Source organism: Artibeus jamaicensis, unplaced genomic scaffold (assembly GCF_021234435.1).
Source record: "Artibeus jamaicensis isolate MK-2021 breed Jamaican fruit bat unplaced genomic scaffold, CSHL_Jam_final scaffold_1019, whole genome shotgun sequence".
Lineage (NCBI taxonomy): Eukaryota > Metazoa > Chordata > Mammalia > Chiroptera > Phyllostomidae > Artibeus > Artibeus jamaicensis.
The window spans coordinates 8,428,549-8,447,343 of record NW_026522025.1 but is presented as its reverse complement, the minus strand read 5'-3'; the positions used below and the strand labels follow the sequence as shown (position 1 = coordinate 8,447,343).

Sequence of the window (18,795 nt, the reverse complement as noted above, 5' to 3'; positions counted from 1 at the left end):
AGAAGACCTCAGTGTGTGAGCAAGTTTGGCATCGTTGGGGGGTTGCTCCGCCTCCCCTCAGGGTCTTGGTGTGATCCGTTTGCCTGCAGTTCAGGGAGACCTTGGGGCCGAGTCCGCTGGTTGGGTTTCTGCCTGACTGGGACTCGCCCTCTGCCTGCCTGTGTCTTCATGTGTACAGCAGCGATAATAGTACCTCCGTGTATAATGCTGCTGTCAGGCTGACTGTTGTGATTGGTGGGGAGAGAACAGAGCTGCGCTGCACCCAGAACCTCAGGAAATGGCACCTCTTTGAAAGGCTGTTCCCGTGGGTGCCCTTGACTCCTGAGCACGCTGGGGTTAGGGTACCCACCGCCCTGGAAATCGAAAAATTATCAAAATGTTCACCAGTGATGTTGGTGATTATGCCCAAGACTCAGAAAAAGCCAATAAAGTGGTTCAATAAAACATCAACTTCAGGTATGTTCCTCTGCTCTGTGCGAGGCAGCCGAGTGAACACTCTGGAGATTTCCATTGGCTGAGCCTGTCCCTGGCCATCCCAGGGGCCAAAGTGTTTCCTAACTTTAAAAGTATAATCACAGAACCAGCACCCGGCATAACATAAACTGTTCATGTATGTAAATCAGTACCTTCCCCCTTGTCTGTCCCTTCTGGAGGTGAAACAGAATTCTCATTTATTCTCTTTTGCTCTGTGGATAAAGTAATTTTTTTCTCGTTATAAAAGAAAGAATTCTGATTCTCGGCCTTGGAACCAGCTGAAGAATAGACCTGAATATGCAGAGCAGAGTGGGGGTGAATGGAGTGAAATTCTGCTGAATTCACAGCTCGAGGTAAGCTGCAGTCCACTTAAAGTGCCAGCAACGATAAATTCAGCGACTGTGGTAGAGGACATCAGGGTGGCACTGGGCAGGGTGGAGGGTCTCTTAATGAAAGCATTTAGTCCCTCACACCCGGGGCCGTCCGGTACCAGGGGGCTGCCTCCTGCCTGTCCCTGCAGTTCCTCAGGTTTGGCTCCCACTCTAGTACCCCCAGGGAAGTGCCCCACGGTGAAGACCGGGCGTATTTCTCTGGTTGTTTGACAGCAGGCAGGGGTAAGGGTGATAAAGTCAAAGGAATTCCTATGAAGTGATAGTGTTCAAATGTTCTCAAGTGAGACCTGTGTGTAGTCAGAGGTGGGCTGACTTCCCAAACACACCTGTGAGGATGGTTATTATTTTTCCTTGAATTTGAGCTCATTTTGTCTGGTACTTCCTACCCCCGTAGGCGCGTGACGGTTTTACCCACAAAGTGACCAGTGTATACAGCAGGGGTCTCACGGAGGGGGAGCGGAGGCCAGCAAACCTCGGAGGAGTAGGAGGTTTTTGTGCCCTGGTGGTCACATGTGCCACACTCTAAATGCCTCAGATGGCGCGGACTCTCTCCCCAGCACATGCTCGGCTGTCCAGGTCTCCTGCGGAGGGGAGACCTCCCTGCTTCTCTTTCCCTGTCTCTGCGTCCTGCCCACCTCTGGCAGGTGAGGTGGTCTGTAGAAGTAGGTACAACATCCAGTAGGGTGACTGGGACCACGGGCAGAGAAGGGACCATACGGCCCCGCAGGCGTTAGTCCTGACGCCCTAGTCCTGAGTGGGATTCGACGGTGAACTGTCTCATGTGTCATGGAAGGCACAGCATTTGGGCGGGCCAGTTCCTGGTTACGGCCTGTTACTCACACCCACCACTTGCCCCCAACGGCAACAAAGTGTATCCCGTGTGACTTAAAATCAGGTGCCATGCCCTGGTTGTATCGTGGATTTGGTCATGGTGTCTCCACGTTTTCCATCAGAACCGGGAGGACTGCTGGGCCATCGGCAGGCACAGCCCGACCCCACCAGGCACACCCACTGAGGGGCACCAAACTGCGCCTGGTCTCCCTGGCGCTGAGGTCAGGCTGGGCCTGTGCACCTGCTGGATCAGCACTTCCCTAGCAGACGGGGGGCTCCCTGAGAGCTGCTCTTCACTTGCTTATGTTTACTTTTCAGACAAGAAATTTAGTCCATAACATAGGCAACAGGAAAAACTGAAAGCACAAAAGAAAAATCAATTTATTTGCCAAAATGAGCTTGTTCTCCAATCTAAAATCCAGGGCAGGGCGGGGTGGGGTGGGGCTGCAGTCCGGGCTCCAGGACTCTGGCGTTCTTCTGCTTGACCTCTGTGCCTGTTCACATTCAATCAGATTCTCCCTCCGAACTTCGGATGAAGCTGCCTATGGATGTGCTGCCCTTTCTCCTTTCCAAACGGGGTTGTGTAGTCTGTCTCCTCACCACTACACAGCAGAGGGTGACACCACCTATTAAGTCTGTGAGTCCTGTCTCAGTGTCTGCAGGGCTGACCTCAGCACCAGCGTGGCGCAGAGCCCGAGGTGGCCTCCAGGGTGCGCTCTCATAGCCCCAGCTCACCGTCAGCACATCTTGTCCTGGATTCTGCCACCTTCCCTGTTCTTTAGTGGGAAGCTCTGGTTTCTTTCAGAATCTCCCCATGCACTGCGTGGACCCTTCACAGAACTGGGTGGTTTATAGGGCTAACTGGCAAGAGGAAAAAAGAGAGAAAATAGGCAGGGTTCCACCAAATTGTGTAGCACAAAGCCCATTTTATGAGGTCCTCGCCAGAGACAGGGTTTTTCCTTTGCATTTCAGGAGCTTCTTCCCTGGCCATGGCTGCACCTTCAGGGGCAGCAGCAGGGCCAGGAGAGGAGGAGGGGGAAGGGGTGCCCAGCAGCCCCCACTGTGGCTCTGACAGGCTCCTGTCCAGTCCTTTCTGCGTCCTTCCCACCCTGCTCATGGAGCAGTGCTGACACTCACCTCCTTCAGGACAGAGCTTAGATGCAGGCGGGGACCCACCAGGTCACTGCCATGCTGGTCACTCGTCCAGTCCTGACTTCCATCCCCAGTCTGCAAGCTGCTGCTTCGCTCTAGAATCCGTGGACACCGGCTTCTCTGTTCTGTCCCGAGCTCTTGGTTGTCATCAGTGAGGGGGCGGCTGGCTCTGGACTTGCTCCATGCTGGTGGCTTCAGAACGATGTGGTCTCTTTAAAGGAACACAGGGGAGGAAGAGAGTGAGTGGACAGCAGGTTGACTTTCTGCTGTGCACAAATCAGGTATTGTCTTTACTCACAGTCCTCTGAAGTGCTGTGTTGATTGGCATGACTCAGTTTTATTTTCTTCTCTGGTTGCTCTTCCTGAAGAGGGTGCACGGAGTTGGCTGCACACGCACCGGGACCGGAAGGTGGGCGTGCCGTCCCGGCGCCCAGAAGCACCCTGTCCGTGCTGCTCTGTGTCTGAGCCCCTCTCACCAGGCAGTTCAGGTCTGGACAGAGGCGGGACCAGCTGTCGTGGCTCCTCCCAGGCCTTCCCGACACCACCTGTCCGTCTGTCCTGCACACCACTGGTCTGTGCTCCTTGCCAGCTGAATTCGGAGGGACAGCAAGCCTCCGGGGCACTTGGAGGAACCACACAGCAGAGAAGCCCTGGGTCCCTGAGTCCCTGTGTGGAGAGGATGAGCCGTGGTGGCTCCCTGGCCCAAATCGTGGGACACAAGGACCAAGTAGATTTCACTGAGTTCAAATGCTGAAAAGTTCGTTAGGACAACTTACCGTTATGACTTTCATGGGCAGAGTCTCTGATGGGCAATTCGACTCTCCCTGGCTTGACTGCTGAGTAAGTGTCAGACTTTTGATGAGTCACTTTGTGTCCCTCATCTTCGTTTAGCCCCCAGCTGAATGGGGTGTGTCGATTCCACCCACCAGCATTGCTTGTCCCTCTTCTCTGCCACGTTGGAAGATAAATCGAAGCCACCTGTGGAAGGAGAGCGCCTATGAAGATGAGGTATCATCATTACCTCATTCTGAGCACCCTTCTGCCAAGTACATAGAGGAAAATTATTAATCACCCCTTACCTGGACAGTATAAGTATCGCGTCTGCAGCTGTGATCTGCCGATGATTAAAAAGCACTCATTCCACCGACGGTGCCGCCAGATCATTGCACATCCTTGAGGAGCATCACTCACAGGCACTGCTCCTTGACATCCTTCACGACCCAGCCGAGGTACCCAGAAGGTCTTTAACGTACTCGGTAAAGTTTACTCCTAGGGTGTTTTTTTTTTTTTTTTTGATGCAGCTGTAAATGGGATTGTTCTCTTAACTAAGAGAACCACCCTTTCTGGTGGTTCGTTGTTGGCGCATTGAAAATGCAAGTGATTTCTGGGTGTTTATTTTGTGTCCTGCTACTTTACCGGATTCATGTCAGTTCTAGGAGCATTTGGTGGAACCTTGAGGGTCTCGGTGTACAGAACCTGCAAATAGTGACAGTGTCACTTCCTCCTTTGCGATGTGGATGCCCTTGTCCCCTTGTCCGGCTGCTGCCACGAGGACCCCAGCGCTGTGCTGGATGAGGGTGGTGAGTGCAGGCATCCCTGTCTTGCCCCCAGTCTTAAGGGAGATGCTTTCAGCTGTTTCCTGCTGAGTATGATGTTGGTCATGAGGTTGTCCTAAGTGGCCTTTGTGTTGAGGTGTGTCCCCTTCATCCCCGTTGCTGAGAGTTCTTTGTCAGAAGTGCTCAATTTTATCAAATGCTCTTCCTTCATCTGTCAATATGATCAGGTGATTTTCACCCTTCATTTTGTTCATATGGTGTATCACAGTTATTGATTTGTGGATATCACACCAACCTTGCATCCTTGGACTGCAAGGAGCTTTTGTTAAGTCCACTTGATTGTGGTGTAGAATCTTATACATGTTGCTGGATCTGGTTGGCTCAAATTTTGCTGAGAATTTGAGCGTCTGTGCTCATCAGGGATATTGCCTATAATTTTCTTTCTTTGTCGTGTCTTTATCTGGTTTTGGAATTAGCACAATGCTAGCCTTGTAAAAGCAGCTTGGGAGTCTTCCCTCCTCTGGAGTTTCTTGGAATAGTTTGAGAAAGACAGGTGTTAGTTCAAAGACTTCTTTGAGTGTTTGGTAGAATTCACCTGTGAAGCCATCTGGTTCAGGACTTTTGCTTCTTGTTACTACTTCAATTTTATTCATTGGTCTATTGAGTTGGTCTATTCAGAACTTCCACTTCTTCCCGATTCAGTTGGAAAGGTGGTGTGTTTCAAGGACTTAACCCATTTTGTCCAGATTATCCACTGTGTTGGCTTGTAGTTGTTTGTACTGTTTCTTTATATGGCTTTGTATTTCTGTGGAGTTGGTTGTTACTTCTCTTTCATGTCTGATTTTATTTGGGTTCTGTGTTTTTTTTCTTTTTCTTTTAAGTGATTTAGATAGAGAGAAGGGAGAGAGAGAGAGAAACATCAATCTGTTGTTCCACGTATTGATGCATTCATTAGTTGCTTCTGGTATGTGCCCTGAACAGGGATGAGACCTGCAACCTTGTCATAGTGGCACGACACTCTAACCAACTGAGCTCCCAGCCAAGGCAAGTCTCCTTCAGTGTTAAATGACAGCCTTGCTGGGTGGAGTAGTCTTGGTTGGAGGTCCTTGCTTTTCATCCCTTGGACTATTATGGGCCAACCCTTCTTGCCTGAAACGTCTGCTGAGAAATCAGCTGACAGACTTACAGGAGCCGCCCTGTAGGTAGGGCTGTGTCTCTTGCTGCTCTTAAGATTCTCTGTGTCTTTAATGTTTGTTCCCTTAAATATGATGTGTCTTGGTGGGAGCCTCTTTGGGTTCACTTGTTTGGGACTCTCTGTGCTTTTGGCCTTGTGTATCTTTTTCCTTCTCCAGATTAGGGAGTTAAAAAAATATATTTTCTGTACTTATTTTAAGAGCAAGAGGGAGGGAGAGAGGAAAAGAAGAGGAGAAACATTGATGTGCAAGAGACACATCCATCAGTTGCCTGTTGCATGTCCCCAACTGTGGACCTGGCCCCCAACCCAGGCATGTGCCTTGACTGGGAATTGAACCAGTGACCTTTGGGTCCACAGGCTGGCACTGAGTCCACTGAGCCAAACCAGCCAGGGCTTTTTTTTTTCCTTACTTGAAGACATGCTTACAGAGAAGAACGGGGAGAGAAGAACATGGATCGGTTGCCTCCTGTGTGAGCCCCAACTGGGGACCCAACCCATCAGCTTTGTGGAAGACCCTCCAACGAGCTGGCCCACCTGGCCAGAGCCAGGGTAGGGAAGTGTTTAGTCATGATCACCTCCAATAGGTGTCTGTCCCGTCTCTTCCTCTTCCTCCCCTGGTGCTGCTGTGATGTGGGTGTTGTTACACCTCATGTCGTCCCGCAGGTCTCTTCAACTGTTTTCATTTTTTAAATATTTTTCTCTGTTCTGGTTGTGTTTCCTGCCATCTTGACTTCCAAATCGCTGGTTTGATCCTCTCCTTCATCCAACCACTTATTCCTTCTACTATATTCATTTCAGATGTTATGTTCTTCACTTCTAACTTATTTTTTTTTACTGCTTCTCTGTCCTTTTTTCATGCTTACTATCTCTTTGTTTCAGCCCTAATTGCGTCCGCTCTTCCCGTCAGTTTTGGGAGTATCCTTGGGCTCTGTTGCTGTGGACTCTCTCTGGTTGAGTTCCGGCGTGCACTGCATTTGGCTGTTTCTCTGGAGATTCCTTCTGTTTTCCACTTGGGGCTGCTGCTCTGTGTCCCCGCTTTGGCCGACTCTCTGTGTTTGTTTCTGTGTATTAGGTAGATCTGCCACGATCCCCCAGTGTTGGCAGTGCGGCCTCATGGTGTGGGTGTCCCGTGGGACCCAGTGGTACAGTCTCCTGATCGCCTGAGTCGGGTGCTCCAGGAACGTCCCTTGTGTGGGTCCTGAGGGCCCTGAGTCAGTCCAAGACTCTGTTGGGAGGCCAAGGTCACTGGGGCAGGACAGCTGGGAGCCGGGAGCTGTGGGGCGTGTCCCCTTTTCGTGTCTCTGCACTTCCGACCGGCCTCCCTGTGGCGGCCTCTTGAAATCCTTGGTTATAAGACTTCTCTTCAGCTGGTCTTCAGTTGGTTGTTCTGGTGACTGGCTCTCTGTTTTAATTGTAACTGCATTTTGGTCCTGAAAGGAGGCAAGCGTGATATGCAATTGCTCCTCTGCCATATTGGATCTCTCGAGATGTCCTTCCTTTAAGGAGGAATAATATTCTATTTTATCCATCCGCCACATTGTGTTTACTCATTCACCTGTCAGTGGAACCCTTGAGTTGCGTCCACGTTTTTGCCACTGTGAGCAACGCCACTGTGAACAAGGCCGTGCACGCATCTCTTCCAGATGCGCCTTCAGTTCTTTAGTTCTGGGGTTTTTGTTGTGTTCTGGGGGAACCTCCACGCTGTTCCTCACAGCAGCGGCAGCGGCAGCAGTGAAGGACGTGAGGCCCAGGCCTGGCTTTCTCTGCCAGAGTGGAATTAAAAAGTCCAAGTAGTCCACATGCCCGCACTTCAGCAGTCCAGGCCCCGCAGTCACGTGAGAGCAGCCGTGTGGAAGGGTTCTGCAGAGGGTCCCTGGGTTCTCAGAGGCCAGGGAGCTGCTTCCAGCTGCGGGTGAATCCTGAGTCCCTTGGATGTGGTGGTGGGGTGAGAGCATGCTGGGGTCATGGGGCTGTGACCCTGTCACTGTGTCATGAAGAGGTAGTCCCCTCGTATGTGGCGGATCCTGGCAGATGCCTCCCTCCATTTGCTTCTTAAGAGAAGTGCAGTTGTGTTCAGATGTCCGAGCAGATGCGTGGTAACCGGCTGCCCGGGCAGTCTCCTCCCAGCCTGTCCCCCAGGGCTGGGTGAGCCAGGCGGGCTGGGGTGCATGGGAGGGGGGGTGGGTGGGCGGCTAAGGATCCCTTGCGTGGGGTAAAAATGCTGTTGGAATCATGAAGGGTTTTTAAAATTTTGTTCTGTGTCTGCTCCCACTCTAGAACGAAGCAGCCGAGTGAACGCTTAGCCCCCTCTCAGGGCAGCCCAGCTCTGCCTGCACCAGCACGAGAGGCCACCTGGACAGGACAGAGGCCCCGGGGGAAGGAGATGGGCCACTTCTCTCCCAGGTGTGTGAGTCTGTCCCAGCAGTGGGTCCGTCTGCACTGCTGACGGCTGCTGGAGCCAGCAAGGCCTTTAGACACGACACTGACATGATCTGATTTATACTTTTTAAAGGTCACTCTGCATTATATGTCTATGTATTTTTAATAATCTAAGTTTTTTCAATTAGAGTTGACATCTAGTTTTAGATCAGGTGCACTGTGTAGTGGTTAGACATTTTAAGGTTACAGAGTGATCTCCCCAGTAAGTCTAGTAGGGGTGTCTTTCAACTGGGTGTGCATCCTATTCACAAGGGCTCTCCCCTCAAAGGCCCCACCTTTTATTTATTTGTGATTTATCTCACTGGGGTGCCCCCTGGTTCACACAAGGATTTGGTTTTCAGCAGCACAGTTGCATAGAACCTCATGTGTATATTGCACTGTCTGTTCACCCCCAAGTCAAGTCTCCTTCCATCACCATTGCCTCCCCCTGGACCCCCTTCTCCCCTCCCCCCACCCCCTGGAGGTCACCCGGTGATTTGACATTTAAAATGATGTTTGAGATGCGTGTCGAGGGCACAGGCCATGGAGCTGCGATTTCCAACACATGTGCCTCGGCCCACTTGTGTGGCGCAGCAGTTTTTAAAACACCCCACACCTGACTGTTGATTCAGGGCACTGCCTTCTTTCCAAGGCTATTGCCATGTTTTCCTCTTTCTGTCTTTCTTTTTTCTCTTTTTCCTTTTTTCTCAGGTGCTTCTTTCTAAGGAATTGTGCTTTACGTTTTCTAGGATCTGAAACGGCCAAGCAGCATTTCTTTAGGCCCCAACTTGAAGCCAGGGTGTCATACTTATCGGGCACTGTAAGGGGACAGGCCTGTGCCCAGCCTGCACAGTTCGGTGCCGCGCCCCCTGGGGACCGGGGCACACCCCGTGGAAAATCGCTCGTGTAGACAGATGCACAGGGTGAGGTGTGGTTCAGGCACAGAGGGCGGGCACGTGGCCGGGAGGCAGGAGAGGTGGAGACTGGAGGCCCAGCCCAGGCCCCGCAGAGGCCCATGAGCGAGGGGGAGGGGACAGGAAAACAGAAGGCCCAGCAGGAGGGAATGGGAGGGGACAGGGGACAGAGAAAGGGACAGGACAGGGACCTTAGGAGGGACAAGGAAGGGGGGGACATGAGAGGCCAGGAAGGACAGGGTGGGGGGACAGGGGAGCAGAGACAGGGGTAAAGAAGGGGGGATAGGGGACTCTCCATAAAAGGGGGCTGGTTTCCCTGTCACCTGTCCCTCCTCCCCTTTCTCTCCAGCCCTCACCCTTTCATGGAGGGTCCCCTGTCCCCTGCCTTCCCCCTCCATGGAGGGTCCCCTGTCCCCTACCTCCATGGAGGGTCCACTGTCCCCTGCCCTCCCACCTCCATGGAGGGTCCGCTGTCCCCTACCTCCATGGAGGGTCCCCTGTCCCCTGCCCTCCCACCTCCATGGAGGGTCCCATGTCCCCTGCCCTCCCACCTCCATGGAGGGTCCCCTGTCCCCTGCCCTCCATGGAGGGTCCCCTGTCCCCTGCCCTCCCCTCCTCCATGGAGGGTCCCCTGTCCCCTGCCCTCCATGGAGGGTCCCCTGTCCCCTGCCCTCCATGGAGGGTCCCCTGTCCCCCTGCCCTCCATGGAGAGTCCCTATCCCGCTTCCCTGCTCCCTCCATGGAGGGTCACCTGTCCCCTCCCTTCTTCCCTCTGGAGGGTCTCTTCCCCCTCCCCTCCCCCTTCATGGAGGGTTCCCTGTCCCCTGCCTTCCCCAACTCCATGGAGGGTCCCCTGTCCCCCACCTCCATGGAGGGTCCCCTGTCCCCTTCCCTGCCACCTCCATGGAGGGTCCCTGTCCCCTCCCCCCTCCACGGAGGGTCCCTATCACCCTCCCCCTCCTTGGAGGGTCCCTATCCCCCTCCCCCCTCCATGGAGGGTCCCTATCCCCCCCCCCCCCTCCATGGAGGGTCCCTCCCCTCCCCCTCCATGGAGGGGTCCCTGTCCCCCTCCCCCTCCAGGAGGGTCCCTGTCCCCCTCCCCCTCCATGGAGGGTCCCCTACCCCCCTCCCCCCTCCATGGAGGGTCCCTATCCCCCCTCCCCCTCCATGGAGGGTCCCTATCCCCTCCCCCCTCCATGGAGGGTCCCTATCCCCCTCCCCCTCGAGGGTCCCTATCCCCCTCCCCCCTCCATGGAGGGTCCCTAACCCCTCCCTCCAGCCTCCATGGAGGGACCCTATCCCCCTCCCTCTCACCCTCCATGGAGGGTCCCTGTCCCCTCCCCTCCCCCACCTCCATGGAGAGTCCCCCTCCCCTCCCCTCCCCCTCCATGGAGGGTCCCTATGCCCCTGCCCTGCCCCCTCCATGGATGGTCCCCTGTCCCCCCTCCACTCTCTCCTCCTTGGTGGGTCTTCTGTGTCCTGTCCCTGTCCCGTCACTCACAGGTCTCCTTGGGGCCTGCACCATGGTCTCCATCTTCACGTCTCCTGCCTCCGGGCCGTGGGCCGTGCCCGCCATCTGCACCCGAAGCACACGTCTCACCCTCCTTATCTGTCTCCCCTGGACCTGTGCTCTCACAACAGATCTCAGATGTCATTTAAATGTCAAATCCCGGGTGGTCTTTAAAAATATAAACCACATGATGCCCTTCTCGTGCCTACGGCCTTCATGGCTGTGATGGCCTCTTCCACCCACCAGAGGCCCTGTAGTCGCCCTGCCCCCTGCCCTGCACCCTGGCCAGCCTGGCTGTGCCCTGCTGGGGGCACTTGCTGTTGCTTTGGGGGTGGCTTCCCCAGTTCTCCATGGGGCCAGCTCTGTCTCATTAGCCAAATCTCACTTTAAGTATGACAAGGTCTTGGGGAGCCCTTCCCTGCCACTGCTGGGGGAGTCCCTGCAGCGGCCCCAGCCCAGTACTGTTTGGTATCAGGTGGCAACAGGTCACAGAAGTAACACGGGTCACAATGGTAAGACAGGTCATAGAGGTATCCTAGCAACTGTCCTGGGTCAGCCAGGGGGCCCAAGGTAACCAGTTGAGGCTGGATGAAGGGACCCCAGGCCAAGTTTTCTAGGGCCCCTGGAAGCTGGGAGTGGCTTTGTCAGGACATGGAAGGGAACAGTCCCCTAAGGAGAGGATGCTGCCAGCGCCCCACAAGCAAGGGACCAGGCTTCCTGGAGCCTCTGGGGTGGAGCGCAGCCCCATGAACCCCAGTTTTCTTGCCACAGCACCTGGGAGTGCACCCTCTGTGCTGAGGGAGCTCCTTCTGAGTTCCTCAGGGCTGTGGGGGAAGACCCTTGTCATCCCTCTCACTCCCTAGTCGCATTGCCTGAGTCTGGTATCTTCCTGGCTCCTGGCATCTTCCCAGACACAGTGCCATTCTGTCCACCTGTCTGTCTCCCCGCCCCTCTCAGCACCTGGAAGGGGGCCACAGAGGTGGGGACGCCACTCATGTTTCTGATTTCATAAAATTTGACTGTTGTCATAAAACTGACTCATGAACATATGATTCCTCAAACGTCTTAAAGCATCTCAAATAAATAAATTCACAAGTAAAAAAAATCTTTTCACCTTTTGTCAAACCTGCATCTCAGATTTTGGTGCAGAGGTGCCACTGGGCCGCCTCCTGGAGGGGGCAGGTCCTGCCTGCAGACCAGGCTCTCACAGGATGTGCCATTGTCCCCATTCCCACAGGCCGGCCCTTTGGTGCTCCTGACGCCTCATCTCATGGTCACCCGCCTGCTGTGGCTTCTGGCAAGGCTGGGGGCTTCCCATCCTGGGCCATCACAGCTCTGGTGACCTTAACTCCTTGAGGTCTCATTCTTGGTTCTTTCTTACTTGGGGATGAGGAATATGGCCACCGGAAGTAGGGGCAGCTCGGATGCTGTGGCTCGTGGCTGCAGGCCCGTGTGGGGAGTGGATGGTGTGGAGCAGCCCCTCCTGAAGCCGCTGCTAGCCGGCCTGTTGCCTGGCCATGCCCTCGATGGCAGCTCCCTTCTGGTTTTGTTTGAGGCTGTCAGGGACAGTGTCGGGGACAGAGTGATGTCGGGTGTCTGGTTGGTCTCCCTGGGATTAAGCAAGCAGGTGCTTTGGAGGCAGGAGGGGCAGACACAGCTGCCCATAGCGGGGTGCTGTTCCCCTCGGGAAATGCTTGTCCTCAGCAAACACCAGCCGATCCAAAAGCAGTTCTGCAGAGGGATGGGTTTTCCTTCCAAAGGTGAGACTAAAAACTAAGATGCAGCGAGGGCTCTGTTGGGAAAACCCGGATGAACCAGTCCTGCAGAAGGTGTCTGTTAGGAGCTCCACACTGTGTCTGGGAAGCAGGAATGAGGGGCACAGTGGCAGATGCCAGGCCAAAAAAGTATCCACATTCCTCACTGACATTTCAGCCATGGCTATGAAGACCCACAGGAAACAGCAGCTGCCCGGGCCCCCGTGGTGTTGTGGGGCCAGTCACCCCCCTGACTCGGGTAGAAGAGCATTCGGACGAGACTCTGTGATCCTGAGACTGATGGAGAGGTTGCCCTGCCTGCCCTGCCTGGGGCCCTCTTTCTTTCAGGTGGCCAGACTTGGCCGGCCATGTGCTCAGCTGTCCCCGAGTCACTGAGCAGCTCTCTGGACACTGAGCTAGGACCAGAGCAGTGTCCAGGGCCCCCTTCAGACGCCCTTATCATGGAGGAGACAGCCTTTGTTTCAGAGCAATCACTTCCCAGTAGCAGCCCTGGGGTTGGACCCTCACCTCCTCCCCCAGGCCATTAACAGTAGCCACTGATTTCCTGTCCACAGCCCCAGGCTGCAGTGAAACTCAGAGTCTTATCTCTTGGGAGGTTTTCTTCCAACTGCACCCAACGGCATCTCCAGCAGGAGTCAGCATTGATGTTTCTGGTCCTCTCAACCCCAGAGCACCCTTTCATGTCCTCTGTCTGTCCCTGTCCCACCACACCTGTCAGTCAGCTGGTGATTGTCACAAGCCCTGTGTATGCGCTTCAAGACCTCCCTCCCTCACCTGCACAACCTCTGGCTCATGTACAACTTCTTCACTGGGAGGGAGACAACAGCAGCAATATGGGTGGTGGGCATCAGCCCATTTACAGATGAAGGGTTTCAATACATTTACATAATTTGCTTCACCCTGGTACTTTAGCTGACCATGGAAGAGGCTGGAGGGAACCTCTCTCTTCTTGTCCAAACCCTTTGACACTGGGGCGCACAACCATCTCCTCTCCCCCCTGCTGCTGTCCCCTGGAATCGCCACCACGTGCAGTCGGGGCCTTACCTGCCTTGTGCTTTCCTGGTCCCAGGCCCTCTGGGGTCCTTGCTGAGGGGGTGGCAGGAAGGGATGAGTCTGCCCTCCATCTGCGCTGCCTCAGCCCTGTTAGTCCCTGCCCTGCAGACAACATGGTCCTGAAGGAAGAGGGAGAGAAGAGGCATGTTTGGGGGCCTGTAAGGCTGGAGCAGGGGTGCAGGTGGGAAGGCAGGAGGGAGAAGGTGCTGTCACCATGGGTGAGCCTGGGCACCATGCCAGTGCAGGTCTCTGGGGACATGGGGTTCCTCCCGCCAGCACCATGAAAGAGGACTGGGACTTACACTCCCTGCAGGAAGCATGAGATGCCTGGTACCTCTGCAAATGACTTCTCATGGAGCTTTAGTCTCTTTACCTGTAAAATGAGGCTGGCAGCCCTGCTGACCTTGGGATTGCTGTGATGAGGGACACGAGTGAAGCTTCTGCTACTATGGGTTCCAGCATCAGGGCTCCAACCACCCAGCAGGCCCTTTGGGTGGATCAGGCTCCAGTGGCTGGAAGGGCAGGAGGTGGGGGTGGGGCAGAAACACTCCCCCACTGCTCCCTTTGCCCAGGGTGAGGCTTCCAGTTGCTGCTGCTCAGTCATCTTTCGAATCCCTTCCCTGTGAGTTTGTGCCCAGGTTGTCGGGGTGTCTTCCTGCCTCCAGATCAGTCCTGAGCAGTAAATCCCAGCTGCCCTAGAGCAGCCGTCCAGGTTTGTCCAACTCCTTGGAGACCAGATTCTCGTGCTCCTTTTCTTGGCGGGGCAGTTCTTTCTAAGGGATATGGGGTCATAGCTTTTGCGCCTCCTCCTCCTGCAGGTGCTGGTGGTGAGCTAACACTGTGCCCCTGCCAGAGCTTCACCTCCTGCAGGTCCATCCACACGGGTCCCAGCCCTCCCGGACTCCGAAGCCACAGCAATGTCCCAGACCAGGGTTCACCCCGGGCTGGACCCCAAGGGCACACAGACATATGGTTTGGAGAAAACAAGGGTTGTTTAGTATTCATGCAGATTTTGTACTGGACAAAAGGACTCTGTCCTTATCAAGTATTTTTTAATTAAAGATTTTATTTATATCTTTTTAGAGCAGGGAAAGTGGGGGGAGGAAGAGAAACATCAGTGTGTGAGAAAAACATTGATTGGTTGCAACCCGGGCACTTGCCTGCAACCCAGACACTTGCCCTGACCAGGAATCAAATCGGTGACCTTTTGGTTTGTGGGGAGATGCTCAACCTATTGAGCCATACCACTCAGGGCTTATAAAGCATTTTAATGGGGGACTCCTGTGTAGGTGACTGTCCCCTTAGCTCTTGCTGCTTCTAGGATTCTCTCCTTCATTTGAATCTTGGCTAATGTAATTATGATGTGCCTTGGTGTGTTCCTTCTTGGGTCCAACTTCTTTGGGACTCTCTGAGCTTCCTGGATTTCCTGGAAGTCTATTTCCTTTGCCAGATTGGGGAAGTTCTCCTTTAATATTTGTTCAAACAAGTTTTGCACTGGTGGCTGTTCCTTTCCCCCTTCTGGTACCCCTATAATTCGGATGTTGGAGTGTTTAAAGATGTCCTGGAGGTTCCTAAAACTCTCCTCATTTCTTTGAATTCTTGCTTCTTGACTCTTTTCTGTTTGGCCATTATTTGCTTTCTTCTGGTCCACTCCATTGATTTGAGTCCCAGTTTCCTTTTCATTGCTATTGGTGTCCTGTGAAATTCCATTCATTTCCATTAGTTTCGCCTTCATATATTTGTCCAATTTGTGGCTATAATCAACCAGTTCTGTGAGGATCCTGATGACCAGTGTTTTAAACTCTGCATCTGAGAGTTTTGCTATTTATTCATTGCTTAGATTTATAGGCTCTGGGGCTTTGAGATCTTCTTGCGCCATTTTTGGTCTGTTCGTGCCCTTTAAGTGTGAGAAGTGGCGCCTTGGACTCCCAGGTCGCTGGGTTGTGATGCTGTATGTGGAGGTGGGGTCAGAGCGGGGAAATGGCGGCCCCCTCTGCTGGTTCTCACAGCTGGGTGAGGAGCAGAACCTTAGGTGCTTCACCTGGGCCAGGCCACTCAGAGTCGCTGGGTTATGACGCTGTATGTGGAGGTGGGGTCATAGCAGGGAAATGGCGGCGCCCTCCCAGCCGCTAGCCACGGGGACCAGCTGGGTCCCAGTCCCATCGCCCACTCCCTAACCTGTCCACCTGCACACAAATGCGGGACCACAGTCAACATGCAGCCCCGCTCCCCCGCTGTCTCCTCCTCGGTCGCTCGCCTAGTCGCTCGCTCGGTCGCTCACTAGGTCCAACCCTGAGCCTGGATTCCGTGCGCCTGGATTCTGCGCGCCTGGATTCTGCGCGCCTGAGTCCGTCTGACCGAGTTTTCCTGTGCAACCCCGCTTCACCAGCCGCTGGTTTCGCCCCTTACCGGTCAGGCTGAAGAATTTGTTGTTAACAGACTTCCGAAAAGTTCAATTTTCCGTGTTCTGACTGTGTTTTCTGTTGCTAATATTTAGTCGTCTCTAAACTTCGTTGTGTGAGAAGGCACGGTACATCCACCTATGCCTCCATCTTGGCGGAAGTACCTGTTCATAGTGTTTTTTAAAAAATTCATTTATCTTTAGACAGGAAGGGAAGGAGAGAGAGAAAGAAACAGTGTATGGTGCCTCTCATGTGTCCCCTGCTGGGAACTGGCCTGAAACCAGGCATGTACCCTGACTGGGAATCAAACTGCGATCCTCTGGTTCACAGCCCTGTGCTCAATCCACTGAGCTACACCAGCCAGGGCTGTTCATAGGTTTTGATCTTCTTCAATTACTTAGATAAGTCCCTTTAGCATTTCATATACTAAGGGCTTGGTGATGATGAAGTCCTTTAACTTGACCTTATGTGAGAAGCACTTCATCTGCCCTTCCATTCTAAATGATAGCTTTGCTAGATAGAGCAATCTTGGATATAGGTCCTTGCCTTTCATGACTTCAAATACTTCTTTCCAGTCCCTTCTTGCCTGTAAGATCTCTTTTGAGAAATCAGCTCTCAATCTAATGGGAACTCCTTGGTAGATAAGTGTCTCCTTTTCTCTTGGTGCTTTTAAGATTCTCTCCTATCTTTCTTCTTGGGTAACTTAATGATGATGTGCCTTGATGAGGTCCTCTTTGGGTCCAACTGCTTTGGGACTCTCTGAGCTTCCTGGACTTCCTGGAAGTCTATTTCCTTGACGAGATTGGAAAATGTTTTCCTCATTATTTGTTCAAATAAGTTTTTAATTTTTTGTTCTTGTTCTCCTTCTGGCACCCCTATCATTTGGATGTTGGAAGGTTTAAAGTTGTCCTGGAGGTTCCTAAGCTTCTCTTCATTTTTTCAATTCTTTTTCTTCATTCTGTTCTGGTTGGAGGGTTATTTCTTCCTTTTGTTCCAAATTGTTGCTTGGAGTCCTGGTTTCCTTTCTGATACCGTTGGTTCCTTGAAATTTTGCTTTGTTTCACTTAGGGTATCCTTCATTTGTTCTTTCATTTTGTGACAAAACTCAACCATTTCTGTGAGCATTTTGATTACCAGGGCTTTGAACTCTCCATCAGACAGGTTGGCTGTCTCCTCGTGGCTTAGCTCTCTTTCTGGAGTTTTGCTTTCTCATTTCATTTGGGCCATATTTCTTTGTCTCAGTGCACCTGTTAAGTTGTAGGGGAACAGGGCCTTCGGTACTCACCCTCTTTGCTGGGTGAGCAACCCAGCAGGGTGAGGGCAGGGCAACCCTCTTTGCTGGGGCTGTGGTGCTGCCTGTGTGGGAGGGGCCAGAGAGAGGACAATGCAGCTCACCTGCTGGGCTCTAGCCCACTTTCCAATGAACCCTTGAACCCTCAAGTGAGACTGGGCATTTCTCCCCCAACAGCAACCCCTGCCATAGTCTACAGTCAGCTATGAGTCTGTTTCCGGTCCAGCCAGCCCTGCCCACATGGTCCACCACCTCGCCACAGGTTCTCTCTGTGCCCCTCGTACCGGTCTGGTTGGTCTTGTTGGTCTGGTTGACTGTTTCTTTAACTGCTTGGTTGTGGGAGTTCCATGCAGTTTGATTTTCTGGCACTTCTTGTGGTTTATTGTTTTCAGATTGGTTGTTACCCTCCTGTTGGTTGTATGAGGAAAGGAATGGTTTCTACCTACACCTCCATCTTGGCTGGAACTCTCCTCACGTGTGAGTTTTGAGGTGTATACCTAGGAATATAACTATTACATATTAAACTATTACTTCAGAGACAGGGATTGCAGGAGACAACAGATAGACGACCTTGTCCTTATCAGAACTCTGTACTGTTTGAATTTTTAAAAATTGTGTTTTGATGATAAAACGTGATTTGTAAAGTGTTTTAAATGGGAAACTAGAATCTGTTCGTGAGAAGTGGCTTTTCCATTAACTAATGATTGTAGTGGTGAAGGGAATCTCAATAACTGTAAATGCTGAGGACTATTCCATGTCTCATTGTGCAATTAGCTTATTTATTTGTTTACTCTTAATTGTCTGCCTTTCCCATTTGAATGGAAGCTCTGTGACAGCTGACACCTAAGTACCTATAAAGTCATCAGTCCCAGCCTCCAACGTCACTCCCTCAAACTAACACAATAGCCTCTTCACCCTTCACTGCTTCTGCTCCTTCCCTGTGTATTGGTTTGCTAGGGCTACTGAAACCAAGGACCACAGACTGGGTGGCTTAAAGCCCTACAAATGGATTGTTTCAGGGTCCTGGAGGCTAGACATCCAATGTCAAGGTGTTGGCGAGGTTGATTCCTTCTGAGGCTCTGAGAGAGCCTGTTCTGTGACTCTCCCCCAGTTCCTGGCAGTTTGCTGGCAAATCCTCCAGAATGGCTCTGCCCTCTCCCCTCCTGGGTCTGTATCTCTTGTCCTCTTGTTACAAGGACACCAGTCATTTTGGATGGAGGGCCCACCCTACTCCAGTAGGACCACCCTCACTGATTACATCTGCAATGGCTCTATTTCTGAACAAGGTTGCTTTGGAAGGTACTGGGGTTCGGACTATAAGATTTCTCTGTTTTGGGGGGAGGGCTTGTACAAGGCAACCCATAAAGGCAGTACATCTTTTCTTTTTAAAAAAGATTTTATTTTGCCCTGGCTGGTGTAGCTCAGTGGATTGAGCATGGGCTGCGAACCAAAGGATCACCAGTTCAATTCCCAGTCAGGGCACATGCCTGAGTTGTGGGCCAGGTCCCTGGTTGGGAGCGTATGAAAGGCAACCACACATTGATGTTTCTCTCCCTCTCTTCCTCTCTCCCTTCCCCTCTGTCTAAAACTAAATAAATAAAATTGTAGAAAAAATTTTATTTTTATTTATTTTTAAAGAGAGGGAAAGGGAGGAAGAGGGGGAGAGAAACATCAATGTATGGTTGCCTCTTGTACGCTACCTACTGGGGACCTGGCCAGCGACCCAGGCATGTGCCTGACTGGAAATGGAACCAGCTGCCCTTTGGTTGCCAGGTTAGTGCTGAGTCCACTGAGCCACGCCAGCCAGGGCAAGGCAGTATGTATTTTGTTTA

The 18,795-nt window shown here is 52.6% G+C and overlaps 1 long non-coding RNA gene across 1 annotated transcript; it reads left to right on the top strand.

The window, feature by feature from the left end:
* Nucleotides 1–159: 159 nt before the first annotated feature.
* Nucleotides 160–7,962, top strand: LOC128625867 (uncharacterized). Its single transcript, XR_008389712.1, has 5 exons — nucleotides 160–827; nucleotides 2,210–2,334; nucleotides 2,985–3,130; nucleotides 3,741–4,105; nucleotides 7,878–7,962. It is a non-coding gene; the product is annotated as an uncharacterized LOC128625867 (long non-coding RNA).
* The last annotated feature ends 10,833 nt before the right edge of the window (nucleotides 7,963–18,795 follow it).